Source organism: Microcaecilia unicolor, chromosome 2, assembly GCF_901765095.1.
Source record: "Microcaecilia unicolor chromosome 2, aMicUni1.1, whole genome shotgun sequence".
In the NCBI taxonomy this organism is placed as follows: Eukaryota; Metazoa; Chordata; class Amphibia; order Gymnophiona; family Siphonopidae; genus Microcaecilia; species Microcaecilia unicolor.
Genome location: NC_044032.1, coordinates 652,094,363 through 652,107,022, shown reverse-complemented (window position 1 = coordinate 652,107,022; position 12,660 = coordinate 652,094,363). Strand labels below are relative to the sequence as shown.

General features: G+C 46.0%; 1 protein-coding gene across 1 annotated transcript in view; it reads right to left on the bottom strand.

The window, feature by feature from the left end:
- Nucleotides 1-12,660, bottom strand: part of SPATA5 (spermatogenesis associated 5) — a 488,555-nt gene that overhangs the window by 298,576 nt on the left and 177,319 nt on the right.

Below are 12,660 nucleotides of genomic sequence, written 5' to 3'. Positions count from 1 at the left end.
CTGGAAATGGAAATATGATGAAACTGAAGATGACGCAAACTTACTCAAAGATGTTCAACCTCATGTGGACTGTAAGAAATTGCAGAATGGACTTGTCAGAGTGGAGAACTGAGCATTCAAATGGCAGCAGAAAATGAACATGGAAAAGAGGGTAGTTTTAAAAACAGACTGGCTAAGTTGTCCAAGGCACAAAAACAGATGTGGAGTGCGGGAGTGGCCTAGTGGTTAGAGCACAGGTCTTGACTTCCAGAGGTGGCTGGGTTCAAATCCCACTGCTGCTCCTTGTGATCTTGGGCAAGTCACTTAACCCTCCATTGCCTCAGGTACAAACTTAGATTGTGAGCCCTCCTGGGACAGAGAAATATCCAGAGTACCTGAATGTAACTCACCTTGAGCTACTACTGAACAAGGTGTGAACAAAAACAAAATAGACATTTTATGACTGAGTTGAAACAAGCTTCATCAGGCAGCTGGCACTTAAATCGGAGGGGAAGCATCCTTGAGACAGCGTTTGTGAGTTGGATTATTGGTCCCTGACCCGGCATGGAGTTCAAAACTCACTTAAGATGAGTATTTTAATAGCGTTATATGAATAACATTAAAAATTGGACAGAATCTCATTTAAGTTTATTAAAAGTGAATAATCTAAAACTAAATTTGCTTAAAAAAATGTCTTTATCTATTGGTTGACAAAGAGGTGGTGGGTGCTGTAAATCTTGCAGTGTAAAGTTGGCAGACTAGCAAGTTACACCACTGAGACCATTAGATTAATTGAGTTGGGATTGTAGAAGACAGAATACTTTTGATAATATGCTTCTGCAGTAAAAGCCACCTGGATTTGGGTTTCTGCCAGGTACTTGTGACCTGGCTTAGCCACCGTTTGGAAAACAGAATACTGGGCTAGATGGACCATTGGTCTGACCCAGAATGGCTACTCTTATTTTCTTTTGTTTATGAAGGAAACATATGCGTCTCTGTGTGCCGTCACCATTTTTTGTACTTGGGAAATTATCAGCAGCGCTATAGCGAGAGCTATTTTTCCATGATGAAGCCTCGGTGAAATGCTGTTAGAGGGATTCTGATTACTGCTAAGATAAGTGTCACCGGTTTATCCATTGTGCCATTGCTGCTGTGGAAGTGTTTAGAGTGATTATGACGTGCAATTAAAAAGATAAGAAAAAGAAAAACTATTTTTCAGATATAAGATTTTTAATGTGAAAAATTGCAAGATGACCGTACGAGACTGGGAGACTGGGCATCCAGATGGCAGATGACGTTTAATGTGAGCAAGTGCAAAGTGATGCATGTGGGAAAGAGGAACCCGAACTGTAGCTACGTAATGCAAGGTTCCACGTTAGAAGTCACCAAGAAAAGGATTCGGGCCCGGCTTTGTCTCTCGGTGGCCCTGCCGTAAACCATTATTATATTAGACCTGGAGAAAGTCACTGCTTATCCCTGAGGTTAAGTAACATAGAACCGGTGACAGGATGCTGGGCTAGATGGACCTTTGGTCTTTCCCAGTATGGCACTACTTATGTACTTATGTACTTATGTAGAATCTTGCTGCCTTTTCAGACTGGCCACTGTTGGAAACAGGATACTGGGCTAGATTGTCCCTTGATCTGACCCAGTAGGGGAACTTTTGTGTCCATAGAGTTGCCTTCCAGAAGGGCGAAGAGATAATCTGTTGATTTTAATTGAGTCACAGAATGAGTTTTGTGTTGATGCTGAATTTATTTCATTTAATGTACTGTATTGTTTGGAAGAATTTATTATGAATGTTATACTAAAACGCACTGTGAACGTTCTGAAGACAACGTTCTGAAGTCACTCAAACACTTCCTGAAGGGTTCGTGGATTCGTGGTGTGAAGCCACCCAGCCGTCTCTGCCCCGCCCTCGCGTCAAACGTCATGACGTCGAGGGCGGGGAAAAAAAAACGGATCGCGAGGCCAGAAAAAAAAACAAACAAACTGATCGCACCCACGCACGGTGCGTTTTAGTATATTAGATTTACCTCCGTGGTGGCGGTTCCGGCAGCGCAGCATCAGGGAAGGAGGCAGCGCTCCCGACGTCTCTAGCCTTCCCTTCACTGTGTTCCGCCTTCTTCTGACGTCAAGGATGACGTCAGAAGAAGGCGGAACAAAGCGAAGGGAAGGCTAGACGTCGGGAGCGCCGCCTCCTTTCCTGACGCTGCGCTGCCGGAACCGCCACCACGGAGGTAAATTTAAAAAGAAAAACAAAAGAAAAGGGATGTTGGGGGGAGAGAAGAGGGTGGGCAGTAAAGTTGAACAATGGGAGCAGGAGGGCAGGGGAAAAACGACAGCATGGATGCGAAGGGGGGGGCATGGATGCGAAGGGGGAGGGGGCATGGATGCGAAGGGGGGGGGAAGAAGAGGGCGGGCCAGGCTGGGACATGGGAGAGAGAGGAGCATGGATGCAAGGGGGGGTCATGGAAGGAAGAGAGGGGAACTGCAGGAAAAGGAAGAATGGAGGGGGCAGGGGACAGAGGAACATGGATGGGCATGGATTGGGAGGGCAGGGCTCAGGGAGAGAGGGGAATTGCTGGATAGGGATGAATGGAGGGGACAGATGGGCATGGATGGATATGGATTGCAGGGCAGGGCTCAGGGAGAGAGGGGAATTGCTGGATAGGGATGAATGGAGGGGGCAGGTGACAGAGGAGCCTGGATGGGCATGGATTGGGAGGGCAGGGCTCAGGGAAAGAGGGGAATTGCTGGAAAAGGATGAATGGAGGGGGCAGGGGACAGAGGAGCATGGATGGGCATGGATTGGGAGGGCAGGGCTCAGGGAGAGAGGGGAATTGCTGGATAGGGATGAATGGAGGGGACAGATGGGCATGGATGGATATGGATTGCAGGGCAGGGCTCAGGGAGAGAGGGGAATTGCTGGATAGGGATGAATGGAGGGGGCAGGTGACAGAGGAGCCTGGATGGGCATGGATTGGGAGGGCAGGGCTCAGGGAAAGAGGGGAATTGCTGGAAAAGGATGAATGGAGGGGGCAGGGGACAGATGGGCATGGATTGGGAGGGCAGGGCTCACACTCTCTCTCTCATATACAATGTCTTTCTGACTCTCACTCTCACACACTCTGTCTCACACTGTATCACATTCACTCTCTATGTGCCACACAGTCACTCACACACTCGCTTGGTCTCATATACTCACTCTCACAGAGAATCTGTGTCTCACACACAGTCTCTCTCTCGCACACACACACACACTCTCTCTCACACTGTGTCTCAAATACACACTTGCACACACTCTCATTCTCACACACACACTCTCTCACAAACACACTCACACCCAGACTCACTCTCTCTCTCTCACACACACACACTCACACTTTCACTCTGTCTCTCACACAGTCACTCTCACATACACTCTCCCAAACATACACACTCCGAGGAAAACCTTGCTAGCGCCCGTTTCATTTGTGTCAGAAACGGGCCTTTTTTACTAGTGAATGTTATATTGTGATCCACCTTGTGAAAGGTGGAATATTTTAAATTAAATTAAAACAGAATTCTTAGATACCATCAAGGCCATGAGCTCTGTATGGTTTACAACAACATAAAAAGCACCAACACAGTGGGAATATAACAATGATATTCAAAACATCTTCATATAAAATGAAGTAAAATACTGCTTAAAAAGCCAAGTTTTTAAAATGTAAAATAATGACTTTCAAACCTCAGAGGTAGTTGGGAAAGCAGTGGTAGCTCTGTTAGAAAGGCCTTCTCATGGGCACAGCTGGACCAGGTTTGGACTTATGTGGCTAAAAGCCCACCCTTTGAGGCTGCTTTTAACGCCTAACCCCAATTCACTTGTTCAGTACTCATGTCTGTTTCATCATTCCCACCTTAAGTAATTCCCTTATCCCTTATTTGTCCTGTTTGTCTGTCCTGATTACATTGTAAGCTCTGTCAAGCAGGGACTGTCTCTTGCATGTCCAGTGTACAGCACTGCATATGTCTAGTAGCACCAGTGCTTTTTTTGTAGGAAAAAAGGTACCGGTACTCATTATGGGCAGGATTGCGTGGCCAGTATTCTCAGTGGAGGAGGGTAGTTAGTGGGGTCCCGCAGGGGTCTGTGCTGGGTCCGTTGCTTTTTAATGTATTTATAAATGACCTAGAGATGGGAATAACTAGTGAGGTAATTAAATTCGCCGATGACACAAAATTATTCAGGGTCGTCAAGTCGCAGGAGGAATGTGAACGATTACAGGAGGACCTTGCGAGACTGGGAGAATGGGCGTGCAAGTGGCAGATGAAGTTCAATGTTGACAAGTGCAAAGTGATGCATGTGGGTAAGAGGAACCCGAATTATAGCTACGTCTTGCAAGGTTCCGCGTTAGGAGTTACGGATCAAGAAAGGGATCTGGGTGTCGTCGTCGATGATACGCTGAAACCTTCTGCTCAGTGTGCTGCTGCGGCTAGGAAAGCGAATAGAATGTTGGGTGTTATTAAGAAGGGTATGGAGTCCAGGTGTGCGGATGTTATAATGCCGTTGTATCGCTCCATGGTGCGACCGCACCTGGAGTATTGTGTTCAGTACTGGTCTCCGTATCTCAAAAAAGATATAGTAGAATTGGAAAAGGTACAGCGAAGGGCGACGAAAATGATAGTGGGGATGGGACGACTTTCCTATGAAGAGAGGCTGAGAAGGCTAGGGCTTTTCAGCTTGGAGAAGAGACGGCTGAGGGGAGATATGATAGAAGTGTATAAAATAATGAGTGGAATGGATCGGGTGGATGTGAAGCGACTGTTCACGCTATCCAAAAATACTAGGACTAGAGGGCATGAGTTGAAGCTACAGTGTGGTAAATTTAAAACGAATCGGAGAAAATTTTTCTTCACCCAACGTGTAATTAGACTCTGGAATTCATTGCCGGAGAACGTGGTACGGGCGGTTAGCTTGACGGAGTTTAAAAAGGGGTTAGATAGATTCCTAAAGGACAAGTCCATAGACCGCTATTAAATGGACTGGAAAAATTCCTCATTTTTAGGTACAACTTGTCTGGAATGTTTTTACGTTTGGGGAGCGTGCCAGGTGCCCTTGACCTGGATTGGCCACTGTCGGTGACAGGATGCTGGGCTAGATGGACCTTTGGTCTTTCCCAGTATGGCACTACTTATGTACTTATGTACTTATATGGCTCCACCCCTATAGTAGCCACACCCCTTATACCAGCCATGGCACATATAAACAAGTATCATTGAAAATACTATACCAGCATAGGAGAAAAAAATAAATTCTGATTATTTTTTATTCATTATAAATAATTTCTGTAAGCTGTTACAGCTCCAGTATACTACTACTTAACATTTCTAGAGCGCTACTAGGGTTACACAGCGCTGTACAAATTAACAAAGAAGGACAGTCCCTGCTCAAAGGAGCTTACAATCTAAAGGACGAAATGTCAAGTTGGGGTAGTCTAGATTTCCTGAGTAGAGGTGTAGTGGTTAGGTGCCAAAGGCGACATTGAAGAGGTGGGCTTTGAGCAATGATTTGAAGATGGGTAGGGAGGGGGCCTGGCGTATGGGCTCAGGGAGTTTGTTCGAAGCATGGGATGAGGCGAGGCAGAAAGGGTGGAGCCTGGAGTTGGCGGTGGTGGAGAAGGGTAATGAAAGGAAGGATTTGTCTTGAGAGCAGATGTAAATTCTCAAACTGGATATATTCCAAACACTAAAATGAAAATAAAATGATTTTTTTCTACTTTTGTTGTCTGTCGACTTTGTTTTTTTGATCATGTTGGTCCCAGTCTCTGATTCTGCTGCTCTCTATCTGTTCACTTGACTCCGTTTCCAGGGCTTCCTTTCCATTTATTTCTTTACTCTCCTCTTCTTCATTTCTTGCCCTACATCCATAGGTAAAAGCTGGGTCCTCCGCGACTTGACTGGAGGAGGTACAGAGTGGATCCAGCTTTTGCCTATTTTCTCCATCCATGTGCAATTTTTCTCCTCTTTTCCCTTTCCATCTCCGTCAGTACGCATCTCCTTCCTCTTTCTTTCTTTCTTTCTTTCTTCCCTCCCCTCCATCCATATGCATCTCCTTCTTCTCTCTTCCCTCTTCCCTCTCATCCATCCATGCCCAGCTTTTTTCCTCTCCCCCTCGCCATCCATGTCCAGCATTTCTCCTCTTTCCTCCCCTCCATCCATGTTCATCTCACTTCCCTCTCCTCCATCCGTCCAGCAACTCTCCTCTCTCCCCTGTCCTCCCCTCCCATCCATGTCCAGTGATTGTTCTTTGCCCCTATCCTCCCCTCCTGTCCATGTCCAGCATTTCTCCTCTCTGCCTTCCCCTCCATCCGTGTGCATCTCCTTCCTCTGTCTTTCCTTCCCTACAACATTTCTCCTCTCTCCCCTGCCCTCTACTCCATCCATGTCCAGCATTTCTCCTCTCTCTCCTCCCCTCCATCCATGTGCATCTCCTTCCTGTCTTCTCTCTCCTCCATCCATGTCCAGCAACTCTCCTCTCTCCCCTGTCCTCCCCCTCCCATCCACATCCAGCGATTCTCCTCTGCCATTCCCTCCCATCCATGTCCAGCGATTCTCCTTTGCCCCTACCCTCCCATCCATGTCCAGTGATTCTCCTCTCTCCTCTGCCCTCTTCTCCCATCCATGTCCAGCGATTCTCCTCTGCCCTCCCCTAATCATCCATGTCCAGCGATTTCTCCTCTGTCCCCTGCCCGCCCATCCATGTCCAGCGATTCTCCTTTGCCCCCTTATCCTCCCCTCCTATCCATGTCCAGTGATTCACCTCAGCCTCCACCTGCCCCCCTTTTCAGCCCCCAAGTTCCAGTTCCAACCCCAGCCCCACCTGCCCGTCCTCAGCTCACTGACAGCCCTCCTTTCTGCTCCTGCTGCCACCCTGCATTTAAATCTTTTATTTTACCTCAAGTCACAGTGGTGGTGGCGGCAGCAGTGAAAGCAGCAGGCTCGCCTCCAGTCTTCCTTTCCCTCTCAGTGTCCCGCCTTCTTCTGATGTATTTCCTGTTTCGGCAAGGGCAGGACACTGAGAGAGAAGGGAAGGCTGGAGGTGAGCCTGCTGCTTTCACTGCCGTCGCTGCGACGAGGTAAAATAAGGGTGGTGGCAGAAACGGAAAGGAGGGCTATTGGGGAGCTAAGGGTGGGCAGGTGAGCCGGCCCTGGGAAAAAAGGTGCCGGTACGCTGTAACAGCACAAAAAAAGCACTGAGTAGCGCTATAGAAATGATAAGAAGTAGTAGTGGTAGTCTTTGGGATTCTGCACAGAATCTTGCTACTCTTTGTCCTTATCCCTTATTTGTCCTGTTTGTCTGTCCTGATTATTGTAAGCTCTGATGAGCAGGGACTGTCTCTTAAGTGTTCAGTGTACAGCGCTGCGTAAGTCTAGTGGCGCTATAGAAATGATAAGAAGTAGTATTTTGGGATTTTCAAAAGCATGTGTGTAAATGTGTGCCGGTATTTTTGGAAGGACAATTTTCAAAGGAAAGCTATGCATGTAGGTTCCCAAGAAGGAATGTAATTTAGGCACATATTTCATGCAAAGTTAGGTAGCCTCTTACGAAATTATCTCTTCCGTATTGATGTGTCATGTACTGCATTCAAGGGATCATGAGGCTCCAAGGGGACATCAGGAAATATTTAATCATGAAAATTTTGGTAGATGCATAGAACAGCCTCCCAGAGTTGCTGGTAGAGTCACAAACAGTAAATAAATTCAAGAAGGCCTGGGATGGACACCGAGGACTCTTAATTACAAGGGAGCGTAGGAAGCCCAAGAGCAATGACACAAAGTAAACTGGACAGACTGGATGAGACTTATCTGCAAGTTCTCTGTTTTGTCTTACAAGTTTTTTCCTTTGTTTGCATGGGGCTCCCAGGACACTTTCAGTCTTCATAACAGATGTTGTGGGAAAGCACTTTGCTTATGAGTCTGGTAATGAAGCAGCCAGGAAGTAAATAAATTAATTACAATAAAGACATTGCTGCATATTTCCAGGACCCAATGTGCTGGCACGTGCATCCATATTCAGAAAATGTTGCAAACAAGAATAGCTCTCAATAAAAACAGGAAAAAATGTGGCTTTCAGTCCTAACGATGTCATACTATTCAGTAAATCTATGAAATAATTACAGGATATGTGGTCAATTAGCCTTGTAGAGTAAATACTTTGCTCCTCCTTGTATCTATAAGTAGCCTAACAAGTAAGCTTGGCATCTGCTTGAGGTAGGTGCAGCTCTTAGTCCCATTTGCAGAGTAGTCTAGAGACTACAAGAGAGACAAAGGTGACAAAGTGGTGGTGGCTGCTGGCCAGGTGCTAGTGGATGCTAGCCGGCTGCTTCAGGCTTGCTTTTTGAGCCTTCCCCACCCTGCAGAATCTGGGGAGCAGGGTGGCCATAGACTGGAAAAGCCAAGCCTTTGGGGACAAAGTCTGCTTCAGGAAAATGGGATGTGAGGTACTGATGTACAGAGCTGGAGGACAGGTTCCAGGAGCTGAGGGCCTGGTTGAAGCAAAGGGGGAACATTAAGCATTGCTGGCAATCTTGAATCTGCTAAAACAGTATTCTGCAAACCCAATTACTGAGGTAGCAGAGACCTGCAGTTAACGGTGAAACAGCTAGAGAAGAGCAAAGAGCATCCTGCCAGCAAATCCTGCTCCTCACGCCAAAGAGGACGCCAGCCATCCTTGAGAAACAGAACAAGCCAAAGTCAAACAAAAGATCTAATCATGAGAGGTCAAACACCACACTTGCCAACTTTGTGATGGAAAATGAATACAACCAGACAGGCAATAATTCTTCAGATTACAGGATAGCTACTTGTAATCTGAAGACTGTTGGGAAGCATCAAGAATACATCTAGGCTTGAATCCTGGTATCCCAGTGTTCTCCTAAAAACTGAGCACAAAGAGGGTAATTTTATAATTTTCTAGCATTGTTGATCCACTCCTACCCTATCTGAGATAATATTTAACCATCTCTCTGACCTCATGTGCCACTTTCTTTAAATTAGTCACCTTACTTTCTAACTCCTCTTACTCTCTTACCTATCTATATGCTCCATCTTTGCTTTATCCTTCACTATCAATTAAAATGTTCTATTACGTTATTTGAATATTTTTATTGCTGTAATTGAATATTGCTCATGTTTGATCTATTCTTACTGTACACCACCTTGAGTGAATTCCTAATAAATAAATATAGTGATTACTGAGGGTGTCCGCTCAGCTTTCCCTGGAATCACGGGCGGGGGGGGGGGGGGGGGGTGAGAGCGAGCATGGGATGTCCCTGGGTGGGAGGAAGCCCAGCCCAAGGGGAGTGGTGTTGAAATAAGTTGCAGAAAGAAAGTGGGGTTATAAGTTGAGTGATAAGGGAGGCGGAGCTAAATGTGATAAAGGATCCTAATTGTGGGGAGAAGTGGTCTTTTGTTGTCTGTACCCCCGCCGAAACCTTTGAAGGACAGGGGGATCCCAAAGTGGCTAAATAAACTCAGGTTAAATGGAGGAGCAGTTGCTGCCCATACTCTTTCTGTGTGAGTTACAATATGAAGGTAATATCTACATCCCAAGCGCAGGGTTTTATTTCTCTTATTTTATTGCTCCTAACTCAAGTTCTCTTCAGCACTATGTGCTTATATCATCCTATACCTATGCACTGGAGACACTGGCCCTGCACGCACAATACTTTTGTTACTGGCAACCAGGTGAGTCAAATCGTTCTTCTACCGGGTTCTACTAATGCTTTTTCAACATCTGCATCAATTTGCTCTACGAATATCGCTCTTAATTGTCCGTTCAGAACTCTGCTGCACGTCTTATCTTCCGCCTGAACCGCTACACTCATATGACCCCTCTCCTCAAGTCACTTCATTGGCTTCCGATCAGATACCGCATTCAATTCAAGCTTCTGCTACTAACCTACAAATGTACTCGATCTGCAGCCCCTCCTTACCTCTCAACCCTCATCTCCCCTTACGTTCCTACCCGTAACCTCCACTCTCAAGACAAATCCTTCCTTTCAATACCCTTCTCCACCACCGCCAACTCCAGGCTCCGCCCTTTCTGCCTCGCCTCACCCCACGCGTGGAACAGACTCCCTGAGCCCATACGCCAGGCCCCCTCCCTGCCCATCTTCAAATCTCTGCTTAAAGCCCACCTCTTCAATGTCGCTTTCGGCAACTAACCTCTACACCTCTACCCAGGAAAGCTAGACTGCCCCCACTTGACATTTCGTTCTTTAGATTGTAAGCTCATTTGAGCAGGGACCGTCCTTCTTTGTTTATTTTGTACAGCGCTGCGTAACCCTAGTAGCGCTCTAGAAATGTTAAGTAGTAGTAGTAGTAGTAGTAATTGTCGTTCACTTGGAGGAAAACACTTTCGAATACATGATCTCATAACCTTTCATAAACTTGAGAACTTATTACAAATTATATTAAACATATTTAATATTTATCTACTCCTGTGTGTTCTATTTCTGTTTCTACAAGTAAAAATATATAACATAGTAACATAGTAGATGACGGCAGAAAAAGACTTACATGGTCCATCCAGTCTGCCCAACAAGATAAACTCATATGTGTATACCTTACCTTGATTTGTACCTGCCTTTTTCAGGGCACAGACCGTACAAGTCTGCCCAGCAGTATTTCCCGCCTCCCAACCACCAGTCCCGCCTCCCATCACCGGCTCTGGAACAGACCGTATAAGTCTGCCCTCCACTATCCTCGCCTCCCAACCACCAACCTCTCTTCCCCCACCTGCTCCGCCACCCAATTTCGGCTAAGCTTCTGAGGATCCATTCCTACTGCACAGGATTCCTTTATGCATATCCCATGCTCTTTATGCTTCATTTCTCGCATTAAAGACAACAAAATGTAATAACCATCATAAACAAGTGTTATTCCACACAAATAAACCTTGCTTTTCTCAATTACAAAGTACTAACCTATCGCTGAGCAACACCAGTGGGGACAGCTAGTATACTATAAGCTCATTGCTCTTCGTTCCTCTACCCCTGATCTCCTCTTCGATAAATCTTACAATAAACTCTTTGATATAATGTTGGCTCTAGTTATTTATCACTGGAAAAACAATTACAATCTCAACATGCATGAATGGTGAAGCCATCTGTGTGTTGTTCAAAACTATGAAGAATCAGCTGCTATTAAAACACAGAATTTAATCAACTTTTAAAAACCTATAGGCCCCATTTGACTAATTCTGCAAGAATACTTAAAATATTTTCCGCTTTTTGTCTATTTCCTCTTGCATTACATTTGACACTAATTGTCATTAATAATTTGTTATTAAAGTGTTTGACTACTTCTGTTACTGTACTTCCTTTTGAAAGTCCAATAAAGAATCATATGAAAACAAGGAGGAAAATCAGCGTGAGGATCATGAGATTGCACAGCCCATGGAGCCTACAGCAGCTTTTCCTCTCATCCTACACAAGTTTCTTGTTACCACGCATATATCTATGTGAAAGGCAGGGCAGGCGCAGTAGTAATTATTTATTTAATTTGTATCCTGCCTTTTCCCAAAGTGAGTAACAGAAAAACATGCATAGAATTAATGAAAACACAAACCAACAATAATCAACAACAATTAATACATCAACCCAATTAAATGAAAAACAGTAACTTCAGTAACACTTCATTCTTCTAGAAAGGCCTTTAAAACCTAGTGAGTCTTTAAGAGTCGTTTAAAATGCTGAACATTATCACACAGTCTTAAATGTCCAAAGCAGAGGACCAGCAATCGAAAATGCTTGTGCTTAGTGATACATCGCTGGAGAAGGCAAATGGAGCTAACATAGTAAGGGGCCCTTTTACAAAGGCGCGCTGAAAAACAGCCTGCGGTTGTGCAGACACGTGTTTTGGACATGCGCAGAATCATTTTTTTAGTGCACCTGTAAAAAAAAAAATGCCTTTTTTAAAATTTTTGCCAAAAATGGACGTGCGGCAAAATGAAAATTGTCGAGCGTCCATTTTGGGTCTGAGACCTTACCGCCAGCCATTGACCTAGCGGTAAAGTCTCATGCAGTAACCAGGCAGTCATGACCTACGCGCGTCAAAATGCCAAACTATTTTTCGGACGCGCGTATCAGAAGCATGTCAAAAATGAAATTACCGCAAGAGCCATGCGGTAGCTTTGGTGCGCATTGGGCGTGTGATGACGCTTATGCGGCTTAGTAAAAGGGCTCCTAAATGACAGCAGATAAAGACCTGTATGGTCCATCCAGTCTGCCCCAGGGGCCCCCACAGATTACACCCTCCCCCCCCACCACCGCATCATCAGGTACCTTGTTTGCTGGTGGGGGTCCCCAATCCCCGCCAGCCGAAGAGTCTTCTTCAGCGCTGGTCGACTCTGGCGCCTTCGTTGTGTGATCATCTGTTTCCGACGCCTTATGTCCTGCACCGTGCATGTAGCCCCGTGCAGGACGTAAGGCGTCGGAAACAGATGATCACACAACGAAGGCGCCGGAGTCGACCAGCACTGAAGAAGACACTTTGGCTGGCGGGGATTGGGGACCCCCGCCAGCAAACAAGGTACCTGATGCGGCAGCGGGGCAGGGGGCGGGGGGGGGGGGTGTTGCGGTTGCGGCGTCCAAAGTGGTGGGCAGGCAGGGGAGGGGGGTCAGCAGCAGGGGGAGG